The 18,686-nt window shown below is 42.6% G+C and overlaps 1 protein-coding gene and 1 pseudogene across 1 annotated transcript in view; one reads left to right on the top strand and one right to left on the bottom strand.

Moving 5' to 3' along the window:
* The window catches only part of LOC126458433 (sialin-like), a 477,095-nt gene that overhangs the window by 285,234 nt on the left and 173,175 nt on the right, over window positions 1-18,686 (top strand). The gene's annotated exons all lie outside the window — the stretch shown is intronic.
* Window positions 15,443-15,560, bottom strand: LOC126459236 (5S ribosomal RNA; annotated as a pseudogene).

Genomic DNA, 18,686 nt, shown 5'->3' with positions numbered 1-18,686 from the left:
CACAGTTGGCGCAGCACATCCAGTTTATGTGGCAATTCTTCGAAAGAACTATTCCGCCAGTCGGAAGTCCAGAGTTTGATCCTTTTCAAACTCGCTCGGTTGGCTGTAGGAAGCACGGGTGCGTCTCTATGACTTGGTTGGTCTGCTTGCTACACACGTTTGCACCACACTGAGCCTTCAGGCTGTGAGATTCCGTATTAATGGGTAGACCATTATTAGTACATCCACTCTCCCCCAAGTGGCATATGCCGTCATCGGATCAAACTCGACGTCGTGTTTCCAAATGAAGTAATTTTTTTCCGAGGTTGCTTATTGTACCATGAAATACATACAGCAGTATTATGAAGCTCATTGCGCTATACACGAGTATTATTTCTCCACTCTGGGACCTGTTCAATTTGTCTTTTAGGTTGGTCGGTTTTCTGATAGACAGAAACAAGAGCTGCAAAGATGATGTAGACAGTGTTTTCAAACATTTTTGAAAAAGAAGTGAATAGGAAAGTGATGGCATAACTCAATACACATTATTTGTTGTCCGTCTCGCAGTTTGGATTCAAGAAAGGAGAAACCACAGAAAATGCAGTTCTTTCGTCTGCGAGGCACTAGCAGGCCTAAACGATTGATAGAACGCAGTAGGTACTTTCATTGATTTAACAGAGGCATTTGAATGTGTGGACCACACAATGCTTTTGCATTAGTTGGAACATTATGCGATTAGGGAAAGAGCTCAACAATGATTGGCCTCATACCTGGAAAATAGAAAGCAGCGCGTTGTCGTCCACTGAGAGGAAGTATGGAGAGGTATGTGACTGGGGTCTTCTAAAGAGGGTGGGATTTCACAGGGTTCTGTTCCGGGTACATTTTCTCGATGTATTTGAATGATCTTCTACTAAACATGAGAGATGACGAAACATTTTTCCCCTTACAGTTGACACAAGGGTTATCGTGAAAGATGTGGAACGTAACATAAATGATACACCTAATACGGTAGTCAGTAGTCCGAGGGTTGTCAAATAGTCATTGCAGTTGACTATTTTGAATTCCTAGGACTGAGGGTAGATGGAAGGCTTCCTTTGAGGTATAACGTTACAGATCTTGTACAGAAACGGAATGCTAGTATCTTCACTATAAGAATGATCTCCACGGTCTCTGACACTGAATCGCGAATGCTTGTCCACTTTGCTTACATTCACTCTCTTATCTTGTACGGTGTTATACACTGCTCAGAAAAATTAGAGGGACGACATTTTAAGCACCTGCATTATTTTTTCACAGGTGTTTGCAATGAAATAAACTTTTGTTCTGAAAAATGAAATCTTTATTTAACAGAAATGTACACATCCAGTCCTTTTCTTACCACGCATGTTGGTGCCATGAGAAGAAATTCAACACTATGTCGTAAATCTAAGCGGAAACTTCTTTACTTAAGTCACATAAGGTAGAAAAAGAAACATTTTTATACCTGATAGGTACTCCATGTGCCCCTGTGACTGCCTCACATCTTCGAGGCATGTTGCTGACAAGTCTGCGATCGTTTTCTTGTGAAGTTTTTTCCCACTCCTCAGTAATGGCCTTTGTAAGTTGTTCAAGAGTTTGAGGTGCGACAGGACGGCCCCGAACTTATTTGTCAAGCATATCCCCCAAATTCTTAACAGGACTGGCTTCAGGACTCAGAACAGGACAGTTTAATATTTGAATCGCGATGTCCTGTAACGTTCCCATGATGGCTGCTGCTGAATGCGTTCTCGCATTGTCTTACAAGATATACGTGACACCCATTACAGCTGTAGTGGGCTTAATATGACTCACTACAATCTCTCTGAGCATTAAGTCAGCCTCTGAATATCTGGTTGTCCGATCGGCTATCAACTGTAATGCCACCCCATACTATGACTGAGCCGCAGCCAAATCTGTCCATTTCCTGGACAGCTATCTTATTATAGCGTTCACTAGAACGACGATATACACTTATATGTCCATAGTACCGTGTAGACGAAAGCGGGAATCTCTGCTGCGCCTGCGCCTGTGACGCAGACGTCAATGTTTATGTTCCTCGGCAAATCGAAGTCGTTCTCTCATATGCATAGCAGTTAATCGAGGGACGTAGTGAGGTCTTCTTTGCCTTAAACCAGCCTCTCGGAGTCCGTCACGTACTGTTTGCTCACTGACACTGCAACCAGTTACTCCTCTCAGATGATTTTTACGGCCTGGGAAGTTTCAGTACACCAGCGGAGAGAACAATTAACCACATATCAGTCGTCTCTGGCTGTTGTGTTCCATTTTCTCACTTGTTCCGATTTTCCTGTGGGTGTACGAATTTTACGAAATCATTTCAAAATCCTCCCAACAACAGATGAAGCCACATTAAGTTATGTAGACACTGCAGAAATAGTCCAACCTTGCTGCAGTAATGTCACTGAACGAACACGTTATGCCTCAGTCAGATGCCTCATCTTGACTGATGAAACATACACAAAGAGTACAGACACTTACTAGATGGTTGAGTGAGATATTACTAGTCCACTTCACTTCTTAGGCACAGCGCGACACATCTGAATACTACCAGTAAGCCATATTTTCAAATGTTTCTAAGAGAATTGTTCTCATTATAAAAACACGCCGGAAAACTAAGCGCAACTGTATATATCTTGTTCAAAAAGATGTCGGTCTTGCAGCCGGTCGTCGTAAACTTCATTGCACGATATTTCGGCTGGACAACTGCCAGCCATCTTCAGGTGAGCCGAACGAGAACTGACGAAGACGTTTTTTTTTTTTTTTTACTTTATTGTTATTTTAAAACCTGTACAATTCAGGTAGGCTGGCAGCGGCACACTACGCCGCTCTTCAGCCGTAGCGTTTTACAAGAGTATAAAACATGGTGAATGACAATGAACAAAGTGACGGGCAAAAGAGAGAGGTCACAGAGACATAAAAAAACACGGAGTCGTTCACATGTGACGATAACAACACTGAAAACACGTCGGCACGGCGCACAAAACACTGGTGAGTCCGACGGCACAAGTGAACGTAGGAGTGGGACGGCGGACACGAAAAACACTATATGACGTCACACACACGAAGCACAAAAGGCGACGATCTCCGGCGCGCGAATGTTCACTATACGTGTGCGAGTCCGGGGACCTGCCAAGAGAGGAGGAGGAGGAAGGGGAGTGGGAGAGCGAGAGGGGAGAGCAGAGATGCCACGGGCAGGGGAGATATGGGGGAGGGAGGAAGGGGGAGAGGAAGCCCGGGGGAAGAGGGGGAAGGGAGGGGACAGGGAGATGGAAAAAGAAGGGAAGAGAAGAGAAGGGAGGGAGGGTGCCGAAAGGAAAGGACACGGGAAGTGGGGGGTGGGGAAGGGTCAAAGTTGATAGGAGGGGTAGATGGAGGGGACGAGGACATCATCAGGGAGAGGGAGCTGGCGGAAGCCACCTTGGGAGAGGGTATGGAGGGTGGAGAGATGGAGACCGGGTGGGACGTGCGAATACAGGCGCGGCAGCGGGCGGGGGTGGGAGAGGAGCGGGGAAACGAGCGGGTGAGGAGGATCAAGTTTACGTGAGGTGTACAGGATACGTATCCTTTCAAGGAAAAGGAGGAGGTGGGGGAAGGGGATGAGATCATACAGGATCCGCGTGGGGGAGGGGAGACGGATGCGATAGGCAAGGCGGAGAGCATGGCGTTCAAGGATTTGGAGGGATTTATAGAAGGTAGGGGGGGGCGGAGATCCAGGCTGGATGGGCGTAACAAAGGATAGGGCGGATGAGGGATTTATAGGTGTGGAGGATTGTGGAGGAGTCCAGACCCCACGTGCGGCCGGAAAGGAGCTTGAGGAGACGGAGTCGGGAACGTGCCTTGGCTTGGATTGTCTGGAGATGGGGAGTCCAGGAGAGGCGACGGTCGAGGGTGACGCCAAGGTACTTAAGGGTGGGAGTGAGGGCGATAGGACGGCCATAGACGGTGAGATAGAAATCAAGGAGGCGGAAGGAAGGGGTGGTTTTGCCTACAATGATCGCCTGTCGAAGACGTTCTCCGCTCCAGCTTATGTAGTGCGCTGATAGTACTGCCGCGCATGCGTTGCAATTGCGGAGACAGAAGGGCCACACCGCCCAGCGGCAGCGCCCTCGCTGGTGGAACTGCAGTACTCAGCTGCCGTCGGTATTCTCGCTGGCCGCAGCTATCGAAGTCTTCTAGCGTCTTCGTCTAGACCAAATTTCGGAGACGACGGGATTCCATGCGTTATTCAACTGGTAACCACTGTCACGGTTCATTAGATTTCCCGTAGTGCGTATTTCAACTGATTCTTTGATAATGGAGTCCCAAAAAGTTGTTGCAGTGGCCAAAATCGAAGTTTGGTCGTACTCCATTGAATGTCCGTTAGAAATACAATGTTCCGCAACTGCAACTTATTGGGTTGCAGTAGGCGAGTGCAACGTTGATGTTCTGTACAACGCTCTTCCACTGTACGCGTTGTCTGTCCTATATAGGCCATACCACACTGACACGGTATTTTGTAAATTCCCGCCTTCCGCAGTAACAAATCACCCTTCACCGATCCCAGCAAAACCGAAATCTTAGAAGGCGGACGAAAAACCGCTTTCACAGTAAAATGATTAAGAATACTTGCTATCTTGAAGGAGATATTTGCCTCAAATGGAAGAAAAGTTAGGGACTTGGCTCTCGCGTCCTCCTCTTTATCCACTTCCCGGTTCCAGGCTCTAGTTGAGAAGGCCCTGTTAATTTGCCGAGTCGAGTACCCATTGTCTCTGAACACCGTCCTCAAATGTCCCAGTTCCTTAGGCAAATTCTCTGCATCCGATACTGTGTGAGCCCTGTGTACAAGGGTTTTAAGTACACTCATGGTCTGGGATGGATGATGGCAACTTGAAGAATGCAAATACAAATCAGTGTGAGTGGGCTTGCGATAGACAGAATGTCCCACAGTGCCGTCACTCTTCCGTTTAACCAAAACATCCAGGAATGTACGGCAGCTATCTTTCTCTATACCAAATCGAATATTCTCATAGATGGAGTTAAAATGATGAAAAAACTCCAATAATTTTTCTTCTCCGTGGGGCTACACTGTGAAAGTGTCATCGACGTATCTCCAAAAAACAGTTGGTTTACAGACATATCTGAATCGCGGACTGGTAGACTGTATCAAATTCTCGTCCAATTGTTCTGGTAGTAACACCATTCCATGTCAGATCACCGAAAGTAAGCGCAGTTGGGCTTGATTAGCGCTTGGACGGGCGACCGTCCGAGTGTGCCAAACATTGTTGGTAAGTCGGCACACTCAACGCTTGTGCGGCCAACTGAGCAGCTACCTGACTGACAAGTAGCGGCTTCGGTCACGAAAACTGACAACGGCCAGGAGAACGGTGTGCTGATCACATGCCTTTCTACATGCACATTCAGTGACGTCTATCGGTTGAGGATGACACCGTGGTCGCTCGGTTCCGGAGGGCCTTTCGACGCCTGTTGGGACAACTCTGTGCAGCCACCAAGAACGTTCTTAGTTCAGAAAAAGGCAGTCAGACTGATCTCTGGCGTCACTTTGATAACTTGATGTAGACCGTTGTCCAGATGTCTCTGAATTGAAACCCTGCAAAACCAGATTATTTATATATATATATATATATATATATATATATATATATATATATATATATATATATATATATATATAAAGGGATTTGTTGCTGTCAGCATTGAGTCATTCAGAAGAAACTGCAACATTCATTCAGTGAACATTAGACAGAGAAACGATATGTACTCGGACAACACCTCCTTAAGCAATGTATAAAACGGTGTGCAGTATTTGACAGTTTTTATTTTTAATAGGCCTCCAGAAGAACTGAAAATACTGTGTGATAAGTCCCAAGTAATCAAATTCTAAATTGAAAGTTTCCTCAAAAAAATGGTTCAAATGGCTCTGAGCACTATGGGACTTAACATCTATGGTCATCAGTCCCCTAGAACTTAGAACTATTTAAACCTAACTAACCTAAGGACATCACACAACACCCAGCCATCACGAGGCAGAGAAAATCCCTGACCCCGCCGGGAATCGAACCCGGGAACCCGGGCGTGGGATGCGAGAACGCTACCGCACGACTACGAGATGCGGGCTAAAAGTTTCCTCATTCCACACTCCTATTCTGTAGAGGAGTTCCTCACAGTAGTTGAGAACTTTTTCTTTTATATGTTACTCGTATACTTTCTCATAATTTTTTTCGTAATATTAATTATTCACGAGACCTACCACAGTTTTACTGATACAAATTTATTGTGTTTCGTTCGTTATAGCACCATGTTGTTCAGTTGTGCCAATATCATGATATAGGAAGTCTAGTAGTAGTCATACTACACTTTTGTAACGTTAGAGGGTAATTCTTCCAATCGTGTGGCGGAAGCATGGTGAGCAGCAAATGCCTGCGAAACGATATGCTGTGTACACTAGACTAATAAGGTCCTCATTTATTGTAAGATCTGTACAGAGGATGCCCTGATTAAAACTCCCTCTTATAAAATGAAAGTTATGAACCGATGGAATTTTATTAAATACTGTCTGACTATATTTTAGGAACAGTTAAGAAAGGGAACACTTTCCTTGCCTTTGGGCATAAATGAGCATTTACATGGAGCTCAGTGACAAAACTACCGACCAGCAAGTTCATTATCTCACTTATGAAATGCTTTTATGCCTCTTCTCACAAAGCATCCGCAATGAGCCTACGTGGCTCAGATTGTGATCATCATTCTTTTCTCCACAAATCACGAAATTATTAAATATTAAAATAAGCACTAAATGGATCCTGTTGTACAGCCGACTGCTATGAAGGTCTCGACGTAACTGACCTTTAAAAACCTGAAAGTTTCATACGGAGACACTGAGACTAATCGTGCCACTCAAGAAATGAACGCCGATTGCACAAACAGCTCGTAGTGGATAAACACGTTTGATGAAGGCAAATAATCATGCAAGAGACTCTACTGCAGTATAATTTGTATAGTACAGGAACCATGGAGGTAAAAAAAGCGATATTGGCATTACGTCAAAATCTCTAAGCCGTTGTCTGCCATCTTAGTTGCCCCAAAACATTACCTTCTCACAGAATACACTGGCGTTCACGCACAGAGTCACGAAAAATTTCCGAACAGAAATATCGCAACTCTGAACACACTTCATCACGTTCTTTGTTCGTTGGTTGGTTGATTTGGGAGAGTGGATCAAACAGCTAGGTCATCGGTTCCTTCGGATTAGGGTAGGATGGGGACGGAAGTCGGACGTGCTTTTTCAAAGGAACCATCCCGGCATTTGCCTGAAGTGATTTAGGGGAGTCACGGAAAACCTAAATGGGGATGGTCGGGCACGGGTTTTGCACCGTCGTTCTCTCGAATGCGAGTCCAGTGTGCTAACCACTGCGCCCCGTCGCTCGGTGGATCCTTTGTTGGCAAGTGTTTCATCATAAGTATAAAATACAGATTTCGCAGAAGAAAGCAAGTGAGTATTTCATGAATATAATAATAGCTGCTTTTAAAAAGATACTTTAATTTATGGTGAAAACCAAGTGTGAAGCTACATGCTATTAATTAAATCTTTATTAAAATATGTATGAAACACCTGTATAAAACTTTCGCTGCTACAGGCGTGCTCTCTGCATTCCGTGCTGAGGGTGGCTTTTGTTATGGCTGTACTGCTCGTCTAATGCTGGTTCCAGTGCTGAGAAATATAGTTGCGGCAGATATGAAACACTTTCATCCGATTTTTCGAAAACTACTCAGTGAAAAAAAAAAGATTGTTGTACATCTCACTGTATGATACCTTCACTCGACAAAGAACTGAATTTCTTTTCGTTATCCGTCATAGATACCACGCTGCATCAAATTAAGTATAACATTGCAAGACATTTTAAAGAGTTTGCAAAGGTAAACACGTATTACTTAAATGTTGCGTATGGTTGATTTTACCTCATACATTGCAGTGAATGAAACGTAGATAAGATATTGAAATTTTATTTAAAATTTAGAGCACAACGATATCCCATATCGTTCTCGAGTATTGGGTTTTATATCAAATGAACAGTATCGGACGACGCTCTCATTCACGCTCCTGCGCATCGCAAATCATGTGGTCATAACAATATTTATATCTCTTAAACGATGTGATAAATACTCGAAATTTATTTACACGTCGTGATATGGAAGTAACTCGTCCACAAAAGTAAGAGGTCGATGGCTCAGGACGTATAAAGACGTCCATGGTACTGTAGAAAATCGAAAGCGGCGCGCGCATGTGTGTCCACAGTGTCTGGACAATGGCTTAGCAGGACGTGTATACCGGTCCTTAGCAGCGAAGCATGTACATGTTACAGAGGTTAGGCTATAAATCCTAAAAAAGGTGTTACATACTTATTGAAGCAAAATATCCATTTTGCCGGGTCTAGGCCATTGATACCGTTCCTTTATTCACAGTGTATCTTTTGTACTAATTAATATTGGAGGTTAATTTAAATGCTCATTAATATCATCAGAACAGCCTATTTGTGAAATTTATTGTACTGCATATTACTTGAATATGCTTTCAAAACTGAATTTATGGTTGTTTGCTATTATTGGTCACACACTGAGTGACAGTTCATAGATAACCTTTCATAGTGAGAAAATGTGTAACCTTCAGTGGCATTGGTGCACTGACAGTGTAATGAAACAAGAACTCCGTCCTTCATGGAAATATGCAGTTCTGTTCCTTCAATATTCCAAATATCTTTAACTTTGTTGACATCCACAAGTCATGATAGTCTGGCTCGCATATTTCTTGCCTCGTTGTACACTTTTATGGGTTAACAAAGAAAACACAGGTAAGCATTTTTGCGAATGTGAACTTCAAACATGTTGTGCATACGATTTGAAAGTTGAAAATGTAACGACTAAGAATCAGTAGCAGCAAGTAAACAAGCGTTGTTTTCGGGATTCTAACTTTATCAGCTATCGATTCAAATGCAGTAAAAGAGAATTTAAATAGATTAAGAAAGCATCTTTTTCACATCACATACTTTCGTTCTTCGTTATGTGAAATGTAAAAGCAAAAGAAAGTTACATTTACGAGGACAAATGCCTCTTCTTACTGGATCAAATACGCATTTAACACCAGAAAAACGTCTGAAAGCGTCTTCTTGACACTACGTTATTGGCGTAAGCATTGTAATATTTACTATTTAAAACCTGTCGCGTGCAAACGACAGAAACCAAGAACAAAAAAGCAGTCGTAAACAATCTCTATGCAAGCATTGATTCCTAACGTTTTAGGGTACCTAAAATAGCGGCTTCAAAACAAGGTACACATTAAGTCTGTAGCGCCATCTCCCTTATTTTTACCTCCATAACATGATCACATGGCGTATTAAGTAGAATCGTTAAATCTCAATTATTTCAATTCAAAGCACAGCTCATAACACACAGAAGAATAAAATTAATTATTATGCATGAACCATGTGACATTCAGTCTTCTCCCCAAGGGAATACAGTCTAAAAGTTGCTTGTCACATATGTCAACGCGCTTTCTAACTCGCGAGAACATTGCTAACGTGTATTCCGTGCGCAGCAGTCGATGTCTGAACTAAAGACGGTCATTCACAGAATACCAAAGTATAAGAATTGCAAAATCCATGTTATGATACGGAAACAGTAAACGACAGCAGCGCACCAAGTGGCCTGGCAGTCAACTTTGAATACGAGAAAGAATGCCGCCAAAATCCGTATTTTTAATTGGAAATACGCGGTTTACATGACAAACAATATTTTTCATCTATACTTCGGTGGTGGGCCTAGTAATCTAGGTGTAAAGTTGCTGGAAAATGAAAGGTTCTTGAGACCTAGGAAAGTCGAGAAATCTCAATCAAAAACCAAGGTTAACTTCTCGTAGCTGGGGTTGGCAGCTGGCAAAATTTTGCAAATGTCACTGCTGTTGTGTTTTATCTGTAAAACTATTTATTTGGAAAATCTAATATTGTAATTTCGTCCATGTGGGCCTTGATAAAAGTGAGTGGACATAATTACACCTTAGCACGTGAAGCTGCTTATACAGATCTAATCAACAACAATACCATTGAAAATTTTTTAAATTTCACCACTTTTATGCTCAACGACACCGTGGACGTTTGACGTCGTGGGGAGGTCGTTACACTCCATCCTACGCATATTTCACCCCTTCTTTTGAGGTCCCTGCAATGAAGAGCAGAACCGCAACGCCCAGTATTGAAATCACGCGGATTTCTTAAAGGTGGTCGAGGAAAAGATTTTAGACATACCACAGCCCAGAATCAAGATGAAATTGCCTTAGGGGTGGCATAAATGTCGTCAGTGAAACCAATCCTTCTCTTGGGGAGTTGACTACCACACATTTGATAACTTTAGACGCTACTAACAACCCTCAGACCATTTCACCCTTTTCTAAGGCCATTTTGGGGGAGCAACACCACTGAACGTGATCACACCCCTTTGGAGTGCAGTGCAATAGCAGCTTTCGCTCTGGTGTACAGGTTGGAAACGTTAGGCATCGTTAAAAACCGCGATCCAACACAGAAAAAGGGTGCTTATGCTTTTTCAGCCCTCTTGTCTCGCCCGTTGCTGTGGCGTGATCACAGAGGTTTGTGACGTTGATATAAGCGTGAATAAAAGCATAAAGGATCCTTCTAAGACGCTGCTGTTCAGCAACAACCTTGGTGCCACCCGTTCGCCTCTGCTGAGCATCTAAAAATGTACCCAACAGAGACAACCACTGACAAAGTGTAGGCACTTGCAGGAAGGCACACCCTTCTAATAGCAGGCAGAGATGCAGTAGTGTAGCTTGCCTGCAGGGGCCGGGGATTCTCGTCATGGGTTCCGTCTGTACAATTACACTTTTAAGATGCTCAACAAAGGTGAGAAGGAGGCACCAAGGATGATTCTCAACTGGATATCCCTAGAGTCATCCTTTACCGTTTTATTCACGCATATGTCAATATTGCACCTCTCTGTAATCAGGTCAGGTGGCGCGAAACAGGAGGCTTGAAAAGACATATGCACCCATTGCTACTTCGGATCATTTTCAGATTTCGTCGAATGGTTTTGAACGGTCCTTAGTGGTTCCACCCTGTATACGAGAGCACTGCACGTTCAATGATGCTTCTGGCCCACAATGTCCTTAGAGTAGGGCTGAATAGTCCGAGGGTGTCAGCAGTGTCAAAGGTTGTCGAGAACGTCGTCCTGTTACTCTTCGCACTGCAAATTGTCACTTTCGACCTCGAAATGTGTGGGAATCACCGCCACAAGGGAGGAGGTTGTTTCATTGAGACTGGTATGCTACTCACTAAGGCCTTTTCGTGTTGGATCTGAGCGACAGTGTGTCTGAAATGTTTTCCCCGGCCACCCATAAAAGATCGAATGAATTGAAAGCTCGGCGTTAGAGTTTTGACCTCTTTAGCAGTGGTGTCAAAAGAAGGGTTTAAATGTGCGTTAGACGTGGCATGTCCACGGTATAATATCTGGGAGTAAGCGTGCGGAACGATTTGAAGTGTAATGATCATATAAAATTAATTGTTGGTAAGGCGGGTACCAGGTTGAGATTCATTGGGAGAGTCCTTAGAAAATGTAGTCCATCAACAAAGGAGGTGGCTTACAAAACACTCGTTCGACCTATACTCGAGTATTGCTCATCAGTGTGGGATCCGTATCAGATCGGGTTGACGGAGGAGATAGAGAAGATCCAAAGAAGAGCGGCGCGTTTCGTTACAGGGTTATTTGGTAACCGTGATAGCGTTACGGAGATGTTTAGCAAACTCAAGTGGCAGACTCTGCAAGAGAGGCGCTCTGCATCGCGGTATAGCTTGCTGTCCAGGTTTCGAGAGAGTGCGTTTCTGGATAAGGTATCGAATATATTGCTTCCCCCTACTTGTACCTCCCGAGGAGATCACGAATGTAAAATTAGAGAGATTGGAGCGCGCACGGAGGCTTTCCGGCAGCCGTTCTTCCTGCGAACCATACGCGACTGGAACAGGAAAGGCACGTAATGACAGTGGCACGTAAAGTGCCCTCCGCCACACACCGTTGGATGGCTTGCGGAGTATAAATGTAGATGTAGATGTAAATTGAGCAGAACTGTGGTGGAATTTGGTGCCAGTGTGACATCATTAACCCACCTTATACTCCGTATGAATGTCTGAGCTCTTACACCTTTTTTTCGTATGTGGTGACATGTTGTTTCATGGGGACATCGTAGGGCGCCATGCTTTTGTGCCACTGATAGAAGAAAGCTGTGCCCACTTTTGAGACAAATTTCAAACTTATGCGTCGCGATAGAAGACAATTACGGGTTTCGAAAAAGTGACCGTTTAATTATGTTGTGCAGTTTACTAGTGCGTAAAATATTTCGACAACTTGGTTAGACGAGATTCATGAGACGTAAGATTTTGGTGAGACTATCTTCGCGTGCGCAATGTGGTGCATGTATATTTCAGGTCACTGCATTTTCCACTTATTGGAGGAGTACACCGAACATAATATAGAGGAAAGGAGACTGGCGATTAACCTCACATATGGGAGACGTACTTCTGTTCCAATGGATAAAAGAGACCTGGACGAAATGTGTTCACGCAGTATGCTAAACCGCAGTCTAGGAATTACCAGATTAAACATGCTCACGCTGAAGCATACTTTGTAAGACACTCATTACTACATTAATTCTTATGCCCCATGACCCTTACAATAATAAAATAAAGCATTGTTGGCACAAACAGAACCAGAAGAAAAATCACTAATCAGGGAACTGGAGGGAACAAAAATAATGCCAATGTTTCTACCGGAATTGACAGAAGAAACAACCTCAGTCATATTTATAAGCGAACAAAAGTTGGTGTCTCCTTTTAAGACGAGAGAGGTATAGAACATCTGCTGCGCTCAGAGCTAAAACATCTCTTTCGCACAGTATTACGCGGATATATATGCAAGCGGCTAGGCAGTAATTGCTAGAGAACAGATTTACCTTCAAGAAACAGAAATGACATCGATGATTTTCAATCAAATATAAAAAATGAAGAGTTAGTTAAAACAGTTACAGAGTCATCCAGGTATAAATAGGCTAGTTTTAATGGCTTCGTAACAGAATTTCATGTGCTTTTCTGGGACGTCGAAGGCGGAGTTAATGCGGAAGTACAATGATATAATAACGGATATGTAACATTCATCTCAGTTCTCGTAGGGGCTGCCAGTTTTAAAACCGAAAACGCCGCATTGTAAAACCGTGAACTAATAAAAGCCTATCACATCTCTTACCTCGGATTTGAGACAGCTAGCTCGAATCGTTAGCTGAAAATTCAACTTTTGAACAGAATAATATACGACATGAGCGTAATTCCACGGATATCATGACAAATGCTCTACACGAATCCAAAGACATCATACCGCTTTCGCGACAACGAAAATACAATTTGTCTTTTTAGATTTAAAACGTTTGACTGAGTAAACCACACTTTTTTGGAACGAACAAAGCGAAAAATGGATTTCTGTGCGACTCTGCTAAGAGGTCGTACAAAAATGCACATTTAAAATTAACTGACAACCGTCCTGATAAATCAATCTGTACGCCAGCGATGGCTCCCTTTTGAAGTCATATGCAATAAGCGTAGAACTATTTCGAAGTATTGCTGCGCACGATTAAACGGCAACTACACTTATATCGTAAAAATCGTATGTGTCACTCGCTTACATCAACGTCATAATTGACACGAAGAAAGAAGCGGCACGAAAAATAATCTCCTACCGTATTCCCATTAAAGGGACAGCACTGAATAAGAATAAATCGAAGATCATGCTAGTGGGTCCGAATTATGACAGAAAATAAATAACATGATTACAGAGAGTGGATGAAATGAGACAGTTAGCAATGTTTCTAATGCCGCACCCACGGGACTTTAAGAGCTGAGATCACAGAGTTAATACAATTCGAGCAACATGCAGAAATATGGGCAAAGTACTTTCGATCGACTAGAAAGGACGATATTCACTGACAGATAGTGCTTAGTACGATGTTTCGCAGCCGGCCGCGGTGGTCTAGTGGTTCTAGGCGCGCAGTCCGGAACCGCGGGACTGCTACGGTCGCAGGTTCGAATCCTGCCTCGGGCATGGATGTTAGTTAGATTTAAGTAGTTCTAAGTTCTAGGGGACTGATGACCACAGAAGTTAAGTCCCATAGTGCTCAGAGCCATTTGATGTTTCGCATCACTGCGTTAATATCGATCACAAAGAATATATGATAACCACTGTAAACTGATTTGTCTGGTGAAAAACTGTCTTTAAGGTCCCAATTTCCAATTATAGCTTTGTCATACATTGACCAGGTTTAGCTGCCAAAGAGGTTAAATCACAATACACTATCTTATATATTAAACGAACCAGTAAGATAATGCACGCAGTACACAGCACGATAATGAAAATGTTATTCAGTAGATTGGGGTCGATAGGAAATATTGCTCCATCAGATGTCGATACGATTACTGTGAAAAGTGCGGTAGTGTTATTTTGAACTAAGCAGCATGAAACATCGGAGGACCTCAACACCAGAAATATTTACGAGTATTTGAGAAGAAGAGAAAAATTCAAATCGCATTGACGGTAATTACACTAGTATAAACTGGCAGAATGTCTGGATAAATATTAGTGACCTCAAACCAGATACAAAAATAATTTTCATAAGGTATGATACAGTTAAAAATAAGATATCAAAGAGTAGAAAAATTCCGTGACGTGAACGTAGTGAATACCCCTTACTAGAGACAATGCAGAACAGATCAAACCTTGGACCACAGATTAATTTGAGTACGCAAAATTATAATATTGAACTGGCCAAGGACGAAACTTGCGACGATTGTCAGTAATATTAAGTGACTTAATTAACAAATTTCCTTTGGCTAAAGTAACAATTACGCATAGGTTCTTGAAAATTATATATTTTTATAATCTAAAACAAAAAACTTCTACAGTACCGGTATAGAAATATGTTAAATTTGTTGCATATGAAACCCGCATCCTAATGAATTACTGTTTCAACAATTTCGACGTAATTCTCTACCTTAACGACAAATGATTAGCAGATTGTACATATCACCGGGGGAGAGATTGAAAACTTAGCATGCACTAAGGTTAATTAATTTTTACATACCATCGTAGATGCTTTTGTTATAAAAACTAAAATCTAAACTCCTCCCGCACAGGCCATGAAGGCCCAAAGGTACCGACTGGCCGCCGTGACATCCTCAGCCCACAGGTGTCACTGGGTGCGGATATGGAGGGGCTTGTGGTCAGCGCACCGCTCTCCAGGCCGTAGGTCAGTTTCTGAGACCAGAGCCGCCACTTCTCAGTCAAGTAGCCCCTCAGTTTGCCTCACAAGGGCTGAGTGCACCCCGCTTGCCAACAGCGCTCGGCAGACCGGATGGTCACCCAGCCAAGTGCTAGCCCAGCCCGACAGCGCTTAACTTCGGCGATCTAACGGGAAGCGGTGTTACCGCTGCGGCAAGGCCGCTGGCCGCTTTTGTTATAAATAAACAGAAAAGCTTGTAGACGGAGCACCACAGCTGTGACTAACGATCTCGGTGATTAAGAAGCCACTTCAGCGGTATCTAATCTTTTTGTCATCAGACCTCAACCGGTTTCGTGGCACTGAAAACCACATAATGAGGTGAAATCTGCGTAATAATGAATGATGAAAGAGTAACAGTCCCTAAAATACCACTATCATGAAAAATTTTGAAGAACGTTTAAAAACATGTAAAACAGAGAAAACAATACTCATCTAACTTTGTCATAAGGGCTGAGTGGCCCGGAACATCGAACCGAACATTCGTTGTCAGACGAAACTAATAAAGCGCTAAATGGCGGTACGTCAATGAATCAAAATGGGGCGGACATAGGGATCGAAGTCCAAAATGGGCACCGAGCGAGGTGGCGCAGTGGTTAGCACACTGGACTCGCATTCGGGAGGACGACGGTTCAATCCCGTCTCCAGCCATCCTGATTTAGGTTTTCCGTGATTTCCCTAAATCGCTTCAGGCAAATACCGGGATGGTTCCTTTGAAAGGGCACGGCCGATTTCCTTCCCAATCCTTCCCTAACCCGAGCATGAGCTCCGTCTCAAATGACCTCGTTGTCGACGGGACGTTAAACACTAACCACCACCACCTCCAAAATGGGCGATGGGCGGTGGAGCCTAAACACACTACATCACACCAATCCATTGTTAGTCTCGAACGACCTTTTTGGACTTGGATCCCAACGTCCGGCTGATTTTCATTCACTGACGTACCACCATTTAGTGGTTTATTAGCTTGTCCTGATAACGAATATTGGCTTCTGTGTTCCGAGATACTTTACTCTTATGACAGTTGTGCAACTACATAATGGTTCAAATGGCTCTGAGCACTACGGGACATAACTTCTAAGGTCATCAGTCCCCTAGAACTTAGAACTACTTAAACCAAACTAACCTAAGGACATCACACACATCCATGCCCGAGGCAGGATTCGAACCTGCGACCGTAGCGGTCGCGAGGTTCCAGACTGTAGTGCCTAGAACCGCTCGGCCACCCTCGCCGGCTGTGTAACTACAATATTCTGTTTTATAAGTGTATTTAAAATTTCTTTAAAATTTTTGGATGTTGAAGGATTTTTTAGAATCTGTTACCCTCTCGTGATTCATTATTATGCAGATGCCACCTGAGGATGTGGTTTTCAGTGCCACTAAACCGGTTAAGATCTGATGACAAAATTATTAAACACAACTGAAGCGTCTGTCTAATCCCCCAGATGTAAATACATGCGGTTCCACGACTGGTGTTCTTTTAGATAAAATAATTTTGGTTATTGGGCCGTCGAGTGACTTGCTGTTGTCTTCTTCAGAGCGGTTCACGAGTATACAGCAGTGAACTTTCCTGAAGACGACCGCAGCAAGTCACTCGAAAAGTCGGCAATTTAGCTGTTTTAGTAGTTTACAGTGATGTGGCCCAATAAACAGAAAATTTTGTCGAAATGTGTCTCAATTTTTAGTACAAGGTAGTTTCAGTTCCTGACCAAGAAACAAACTTTTTTCTTTTTTTTTCCTTTTTTTTCTTTCTTCCTCTTGAAGAAGTAAGATTTTATCGCTTTTAAAGTAGCAGGTTCTCAATTTTTTGAGGAAGCAAAGTGTTTGTTTTTTAAGGAAGCACGAATTTGATTTCAAAAGAACCGAGATTTTAGTATTTAAAAGAAAAGATTTCTGAAGTAACGAAATTTAATTTTGGATTTGGAGAAAATGAGGATTTAAGAAACTTGTAACAATAAAGAATGTACCATTCCCACTTAAGAAATTTGACTTCTGGGAAAGATTTTTACACAGCACGAAATCCTGAACCGAGCCTCAGTCTGGCTTGAATTTTCAACAGTCACACCTTATTTATTAGATATCAGCACATCTGAGCCGCTTGCACTGATACTATACCATGTCAATACCTCATCACTGATTTCAACCTCATCGAGTCAATCTGTAGATATCTCATTTCAGTGCGTTAGATTCGTTTCAAAAAGAATTATGATTAACCCTTGCAATACCAAGGCGGTGTGGGGGAGGGGTGGGGGGACGGAAGAGGAATGCTTCACTCCCAAAATATTGTAATCGTGTCAGTTATTTTACATTTTAGAGCTTTTAAAGACAGGTTTGTTGTTTCTAACGAATTCTTCTACTGCGTTTGATAAATGTTTTAAATTTTTCAGTTAAAGTTAACCTAAAAATTTAAGCGTCATTGGCAGATGTCACATCCTCAAATGAACGTCATATTCAATAGCGTCCGTTTTAGGACTTTAATGAAACGTTAATATATCTTTTTTAATTTTTTTACATTATTTTCTTCATTGGACATAAAGTACCTCCCCCAACCCCGTCGGGTTTAGGGCTTCAATGAAACAACAATATATCTTTAAAAAGTATATTGTGAGTAAAGTCAAGAAAACTCAACGAAATTTGCACTGTCTGAACTTTTTTAGGGTGAGCGTAGTAAGCCCCCTCACCCCTCGCCTGGTAGGGCACATTACTGAAAATTACGTTACTAACAGGGTGTCCTGAACCCTAATAACACATCAGCACCCCCTTAAAAAGTGTATTGTTAGTTTAATCAACAACAAATAACAAATTTATTTTTTTTTCATTTTTTCTTCATTGGACATAAAGTAACTCCCCAGCCCCGTGCGGTTTAGGACTTTAATGAAGCATCAATATTTCTTTAGAAAGTGTATTGTGAGTAAAGTCAAGAAAACTCAACGAAATTTGCACTGTCTGAACTATTTTAGGGTGAGCATAGTAAGCCTTCTCACCCCTCCCTTGGTAGGACACACTACTGAAAACGTGTTGACGTTACTAACAGGGTGCCGAAAGATATTTTCATGTCCTGCACCCTAATAACACATCAGCACCCCCTTAAAATGTGTATTGTTAGTTTAATCAACAAAAAACAACAAATTTATTTTTTTTTCCATTTTTTCTTCATTGGACGTAACGTAACTCCCCAAACCACGTGCGATTTAGGACTTTAATGAAGCATCAATATATCTTTAAAAAGTATATTGTGAGTAAAGTCAAGAAAACTCAACGAAATTTGAGGTGTCACCGCTAGACACCACACTTG

This window comes from Schistocerca serialis, chromosome 2 (assembly GCF_023864345.2).
Source record: "Schistocerca serialis cubense isolate TAMUIC-IGC-003099 chromosome 2, iqSchSeri2.2, whole genome shotgun sequence".
In the NCBI taxonomy this organism is placed as follows: domain Eukaryota; kingdom Metazoa; phylum Arthropoda; class Insecta; order Orthoptera; family Acrididae; genus Schistocerca; species Schistocerca serialis.
The sequence above is the reverse complement of the archived record's forward strand: the minus strand, read 5'-3'. Positions and strand labels throughout refer to the sequence as shown.